Source organism: Oncorhynchus mykiss, chromosome 30, assembly GCF_057628025.1.
Source record: "Oncorhynchus mykiss isolate SJ-2025 chromosome 30, ASM5762802v1, whole genome shotgun sequence".
Lineage (NCBI taxonomy): Eukaryota > Metazoa > Chordata > Actinopteri > Salmoniformes > Salmonidae > Oncorhynchus > Oncorhynchus mykiss.
The window spans coordinates 8,722,866-8,729,064 of NC_143051.1; the positions used below are offsets into that span (position 1 = coordinate 8,722,866).

The 6,199-nt window shown below is 40.7% G+C and overlaps 1 long non-coding RNA gene and 1 other non-coding gene across 4 annotated transcripts; both read right to left on the reverse strand.

The window, feature by feature from the left end:
- Window positions 1-534: 534 nt before the first annotated feature.
- Window positions 535-4,086, reverse strand: LOC149970191 (uncharacterized). 3 transcript variants are annotated; one of them, XR_016493484.1, is made up of 8 exons: window positions 3,909-4,080; window positions 3,604-3,642; window positions 2,696-2,809; window positions 2,344-2,435; window positions 1,776-1,850; window positions 1,443-1,487; window positions 1,011-1,075; window positions 535-832 (listed from the first exon to the last, which is right to left on the reverse strand). It is a non-coding gene; the product is annotated as an uncharacterized LOC149970191 (long non-coding RNA). The 3 variants fall into 3 exon arrangements; XR_016493483.1 differs by lacking the exon at window positions 2,696-2,809 and having other exon boundaries at window positions 3,909-4,086; XR_016493485.1 differs by lacking the exons at window positions 2,696-2,809; window positions 3,604-3,642 and having other exon boundaries at window positions 3,909-4,049.
- LOC118946557 (small nucleolar RNA Z195/SNORD33/SNORD32 family) lies at window positions 1,927-2,009 on the reverse strand. Its single transcript, XR_005041428.1, has one exon. It is a non-coding gene; the product is annotated as a small nucleolar RNA Z195/SNORD33/SNORD32 family (small nucleolar RNA).
- Window positions 4,087-6,199: the final 2,113 nt, after the last annotated feature.

Genomic DNA, 6,199 nt, shown 5'->3' on the forward strand with positions numbered 1-6,199 from the left:
GGAACGCCTGATCTGTGATGCGTGTGAGAAATAACTCAATTAGGCCATGCATGCCTTCAACGCATTTGATTTTTAAAAACTTTTAAAGCTTAAGGTCTACAATTCCTCCAGCCCGATTAGATTCTAGTTTCGGAAAGAAACCCGTACGAGGAGCAAATGTCACCGATGAGAAAAGTGGCATAATGTTGGCCAAAAATCCACCTTCTCCCATCACCAAATTTGGTGGTGAGTGGAAACGCTAACCGGATGCTTCACATTAACACGCCCGGTTATGCGCCATTGTTGGCTGCTATTGGTTATTATTTGTAGTGGCTTAGTCAAGACTGCTGGATATAATTTATACACTAGCCAAACCTGACTAAATTAAACAGTAGAAAGTATTTACTATTCATGTGAAACTTCTGCATTGAATGCTTGTGTTGGTTAGTAACCTCTTTCTTACAGGGGCAACCTTATAAGAGGTATGTATGGGGTAGTGTTAGATATCACAAACAGTTTGCAAGCCCATACCCCCAGTCAGAAACAGTACACGGATGACTCCTCATTTTTTTATTCAAACACTGCAAGCACAAATTGCATAAGTGGCAATTAACGTCTAATTACATCAGCAGTTGTCAGAGTGTTAACCTTTAGTAGGAGGGTGTCAGATATCACAAACGAAAATCCTTGATCGTCGTCTTGCCAACTACAGGGAATCAAAGCCAAGATAAAATTGTTCATACGCACAGTATACAGCAAAGACCCCCAATCAACTAAGTGCTTACGTTAAGCATTTCATTTCACAACTGAAGCTCTTGAAGAATCTCCCATCTATTTCAAGATCCTCCAAGTCCTAAAAAGACAAATGTGTCAGTTACAAACACATAACATGATTAGGAAGGTAAAGGCAAACAAATTGCAGTGTCAGTGCATTGAAAGAGCTTAATGGTAATCAGACACCGTCAACTAGTATCTTCAAAGAGACAACATGGCACCAACACAGCAAGGAAACAACCACCTTCTGTACTGACCTGTCAACATATACAAGTAATCCTGGAGTCCACGGTCTGGGCAGGGCAAAGGAGCAACACTCAACCTCAAGGAAAAAGCAGCAATTACTACCTCCATTACAATGTACATATGAAAACATCTAACCCAATTGGATTTATCAGCTACTCAGTTGAAACAATAAGGTCACATCACTCGCAAAACAAGTGACTGGGGAAACCAACCAATAGAATCTTATCAGTTCAAGTGATCATGTATTGAATGACAGAGTCAAGACTAATTCATTCACATGCTCTTGATATTTGGCATTTGTGTCTCAGTGCGCTGCGAGAAAGCATCAGTTTAATTCAGGAACCGAAATCGCAATCATCATAGACGCTCTACAGGCATTATCCCATAACACAAGTACACCAAAAACACAAATGTCACAAAAATGCAAAGTGTCAATTACTTACATTTGTTCCCAAAGATGTTGACACCCTCAACAACCACCTTGTGGCCTGAATGCAGAGAAATCATGATTACATGATTACATATTGAAACATGGACAAGTACACAGGACCACTAGAATATCCACTGTCTCAGATGGTAATGTGAGTTATCATAGTAGTTACTCAAGCAATGTATGTTAAGCAGAATCATTGACAGCTGTGGTTAAGTCATATATTAACATAGCTAGGTCATCATGGTGTAAGTACACATGTCAAGTGACATGAAATCCCCGGACTGGATAATGATTAGTCATTAGATGGTACTAATGGATCAAAATAACTGATTTCACAACTCACCTCAGCAGAACTTATGTTGCCACAACAGCAGCAAGCAGACAAATTGAAATGGCCCCTGCCATCGAGCAGCAGAACCTGGGAAAGTAACACAGCAAGACGTAAGCTTTTTTTGCTACAACATGAGGTTCAAATGATTCAACAAGGTTGCTTTTATGTCTCAGATGGTAGTGCATGTAAAGTATTCTCATGGTCGTTAAACTCAAATACATTACTGTGGTAAACATCACTGACAAGCAAAAATATGTACTTGGATAAATGTATTTAACGAAGGTTTAGGGAATTGATTCACTGCCACTGGTACTCTGAGCCACGAAGAGACTTCAATGAAAACTACTTTAATGCATAACAAATATCTCACAAAGGGTAAGAGCCTTGCACGAAAGTATCCTCAATCGGTCTAGAAAGTAATGAAATACATTAGAATCCAAAGGTACTTGATGGCATGATACCCAGTATGCATTTCCAGAGCACAGTCACGTGAACGTCATGATGTTCTCAGAGGCTAGTCTAGGAAATCATTAATGCATACACTGTTGGAGCCAACAGGGCTTCTGTGCATTAATCTCACCGATTGGCTGAACACTTGCAGGAGTTGGCATTCATTGTGATCCAGCTATTTCCTCCCACAGAACAGAATGCTGGAGACAAACGTCATGGAATCTGAGAATGCAGCGTTAGAGAAAGGAGAAAGAGTTAAAACACATGACATTATGTAACTAAAGTGTGAATATTGGTTAATCAGAACCAAAAGCATTATGTCAAATTTCAGCATAGTTTGCAAAACCAATCAATGATTCATTATAGTTCACCAATAACTCAGTTGATAGTAAGCCATTCTGATGGCCACCTAGGATGTAAGTTATATTATTTAACTAGGCAAGTCAGTTAAGAACCAATTCATATTTACAATGATAGCCTACCCCTGCCAAACCCTAACGATACTGGGCCAATTGTGCGCCGCCCTATGGGACTCCCAATCACCACCGGTTAAACAGCCAAGGATCGAACCAGGATCTGTAGTGACTCCTCTAGGACTGAGATGCAGGGGTGGGAACAATTTGTTACGTTCCAAAAAACAACGCCAACAAACGCATACAAAAGTAGCATTTGCAAATAACCTAGCCAACTAGCTGCCGAATAGGTATCAACTCACAACGTAACTTATTTTTAATAGGACAGACATTTTTGGGAATAAACATGGCGTGTGAAAAACGTTACAGAATTGCCCATGATACGTCGTATGTGTTCGTTGCCAACCTTGTCATTTACGACGTTTTTGGAACGTTCACCAAATTATACCGACCCCGATGCAGTGCCGTAAAAAGCTGCACCACTCAGGAGTCAGTCATCAGTACTGTCCCGACAAAATGACAAGGTTAACTAAATGTTTGTTGGGCAAGCTCGGTACATCGTGCTGCACATTTAAACTTCAGTCCCCAAGACGAGAACAGACTAGGGGAGGCACACAGTACTACAACGATCTCTATTCCACATCAAGTAACTGATGTAAGCAGTAAACTTATGGAACACAGGCACAGATATGTTATGCATACACATGGATTTTGTATTGTAGATGTGGTAGTGGCTTAGGGCACACTTGTGAAATCTGAATCTAGATTACTGTTTTATTAAATTGTAATAACTGGCGTAATTTTGGACGACAGGCAGGGGATCCATAATAGAAAAAAAAACACGTTTTAGCACGCAAAATGTAGAGTTCGAAATTAATTGCAGAATAAAATAAACATTTACGGGCGGAAAGCAAACAATGGATCTTACTTCAATAACTTGAATTATTTGTCAACCTCCAGGTGCCCCAGAAACTCACCATCAAATGATACACTGCTTGAGACGCCCGTCCACTTCCCTGAGACAACCAAACATGTTGCATTAATTAAATTTTCTTTCAACTATATAGGTAACGTTAGTGAATGATACATAATTGAGGGAAGTGTCTCAGTGCACTGTGAAAGAACATCACTGTAAATCAGAGACTCTAGTCTAGTAAATCATCATAAACACTCCAAACGCAAGACAAATTTCATTATTAGGGTCAGCGGTGCACGTCTTTCGTGCATGCGCACATGGTGTTGCTGGCTAGCTAAAGTAGGTATATAAACTAGTTAGATTTACCTTGCAAACTTCTGGTGACTTGGGCAACCTCTCAGCCACACTCGCCGTCTTTATAACAAGCATTACCAACCCATTTGGGATGCATTTTTCCCGACATAAATGTAACGCGTGTGTTCATCTTTTTCTCATCTGCCTACACCACTCATTCAAGCGTCTTGACTGGAGAGAGGCCTAATGAACGGGGGTGCGTTCTATTTATACGGCTGGGTCCTTACAGCTATACGGCTAGCACATATACTGCCTGTTTTTATATTGTCATTCATACATATCCCATAATGATGTTTAGATACAATATTGTAACATCTATATTTCCACGTTTGTTTTCAGGTAAATATTTACAAGGTGATAAACTGGAAAATATCGACAATTTCTGAGATTTCGAAACCTTCGACAAATACTTATTATGCGCAATAGGTGGCGTATTTCACACTAAATATCCATGACAGCCCTACAAACCACACCCTCTGGCACGCCCACTTTTATAGATATCCTGACAAAATACACTTTTCTCTCCGCCATGACAATTTTTTATTTTATTTCACCTTTATTTAACCAGCTAGGCTAGGCTGGTTAAAGTTCCCATTTGCAACTGCGACCTGGCCGAGATAAAGCAAAGCAGGTAGACACATACAACAACACAGAGTTACACATGGAATAAACAAACATGCAATCAATAATACAGTAGAAAAATCTATATACAGCATGTGCAAATGAGGTAGGATAGGAGAGTTAAGGCAATACATTTATTTTTTATTTATTTATTTTACCTTTATTTAACTAGGCAAGTCAGTTAAGAACAAATTCTTATTTTCAATGACGGCCTAGGAACAGTGGGTTAACTGCCTGTTCAGGCCATGGTGGTGAAATAATTACAATATAGCAATTAAACACTGGAATGGTAGATGTGCAGCAGGTGAATGTGCAAGTAGAGATACTGGGGTGCAAAGGAGCAAGATAAATAAATACATTATAGTATCTACCTACCTCATCCCCATGCAGTATTTATTTATCTTTATTTAAAGGTGAAATATATATATATATATATTAAAAGGTAGATTGGATGGGATATTTACAGATGAGCTATGTACAGGTGCAGTGATCCGTGAGCTGCTCTGACAGCTGGTGCTGAGGGAGGTAAGAGTCTCCAGCTTTAGTGATTTTTGCAGTTTGTTCCAGTCATTGGCAGCAGACAACTGGAAGGAAAGGCAGCCAAAGGAAGAATTTGCTTTGGGTGTGACCAGTGAGATATACCTGCTGGAGCACGTGCTACGTGTGGGTGCTGCTATGGTGACCAGTGAGCTGAGATAAGGCGGAGCTTTACCTAGCAGAGACTTGTCGATGACCTGGAGCCAGTGGGTTTGGCGATGAGTATGAAGCGAGGGCCAACCAATGAGAGCGTACAGGTCGCAGTGGTGGGTGGTATATGGGGCTTTGATGACAAAACGGATGGCACTGTGATAGACTCCATCCAATGGAAGTCAATGGAAGTCTTTGTCCACAAAGCGGCACTAGCTCCCATCTATTCTTTGGATTGGTGGATACGTTATTGCAGTGGTGATATCATTCATTGCACTATAACGGTGACAAATGGTGCCCACAAACGGTTAGGGCCGACATAAAGCTGTCACAACAGCAGAGTCCCAACCACAGTAGCAGCGGTCTAAGGCACTGCATTTCAGTGCTAGAGGTGTCACTACAGACCCTGGTTCGATTCCAGGCTCTATCATAACTGGCCATGATTGGGAGTCCCATAGGGCGGTGTACAATTGGCCCAGCGTCGTCTGGGTTAGGGTTTGGCCGGGGGTAGGCCGTCATTGTAAAATAAGGATTTGTTCTTAACTGACTTGCCTAGTTAAATAACGGTTAAACAAAAAAATGTATAAATATGGCCGACTTGCTTAAACAAATGTGGTTGGTTTCTACTGACAATTGAGATGTAAAAACTATGGCATAAGGGGACGACAAGCGGATAAGAGGTCATCCGTAATTTCGACATGAATGAGCGAGCTAGGACGGACGTAGTCAATATAACTATTTGTTCAGCACTTTGGAAATGTACAGCGACAGAATTCAGAATATGGGCCGTTCTTACAGTGTTCTCCCTGTACACCAAGTCAGAACCATAGGATAAATAAAGAGGGCGTATAAGCAGACAATGAAAGCTCTTACAATATTCGATGATTACATTTCTCAAAAACAGCTTGTGCACCACAAGTCAGGAGAATAGGCAAAATTAAGAGGTGAAAATAGACCAAATTATTAAGGTGAGGCACATGGGCTACTAACAGCTT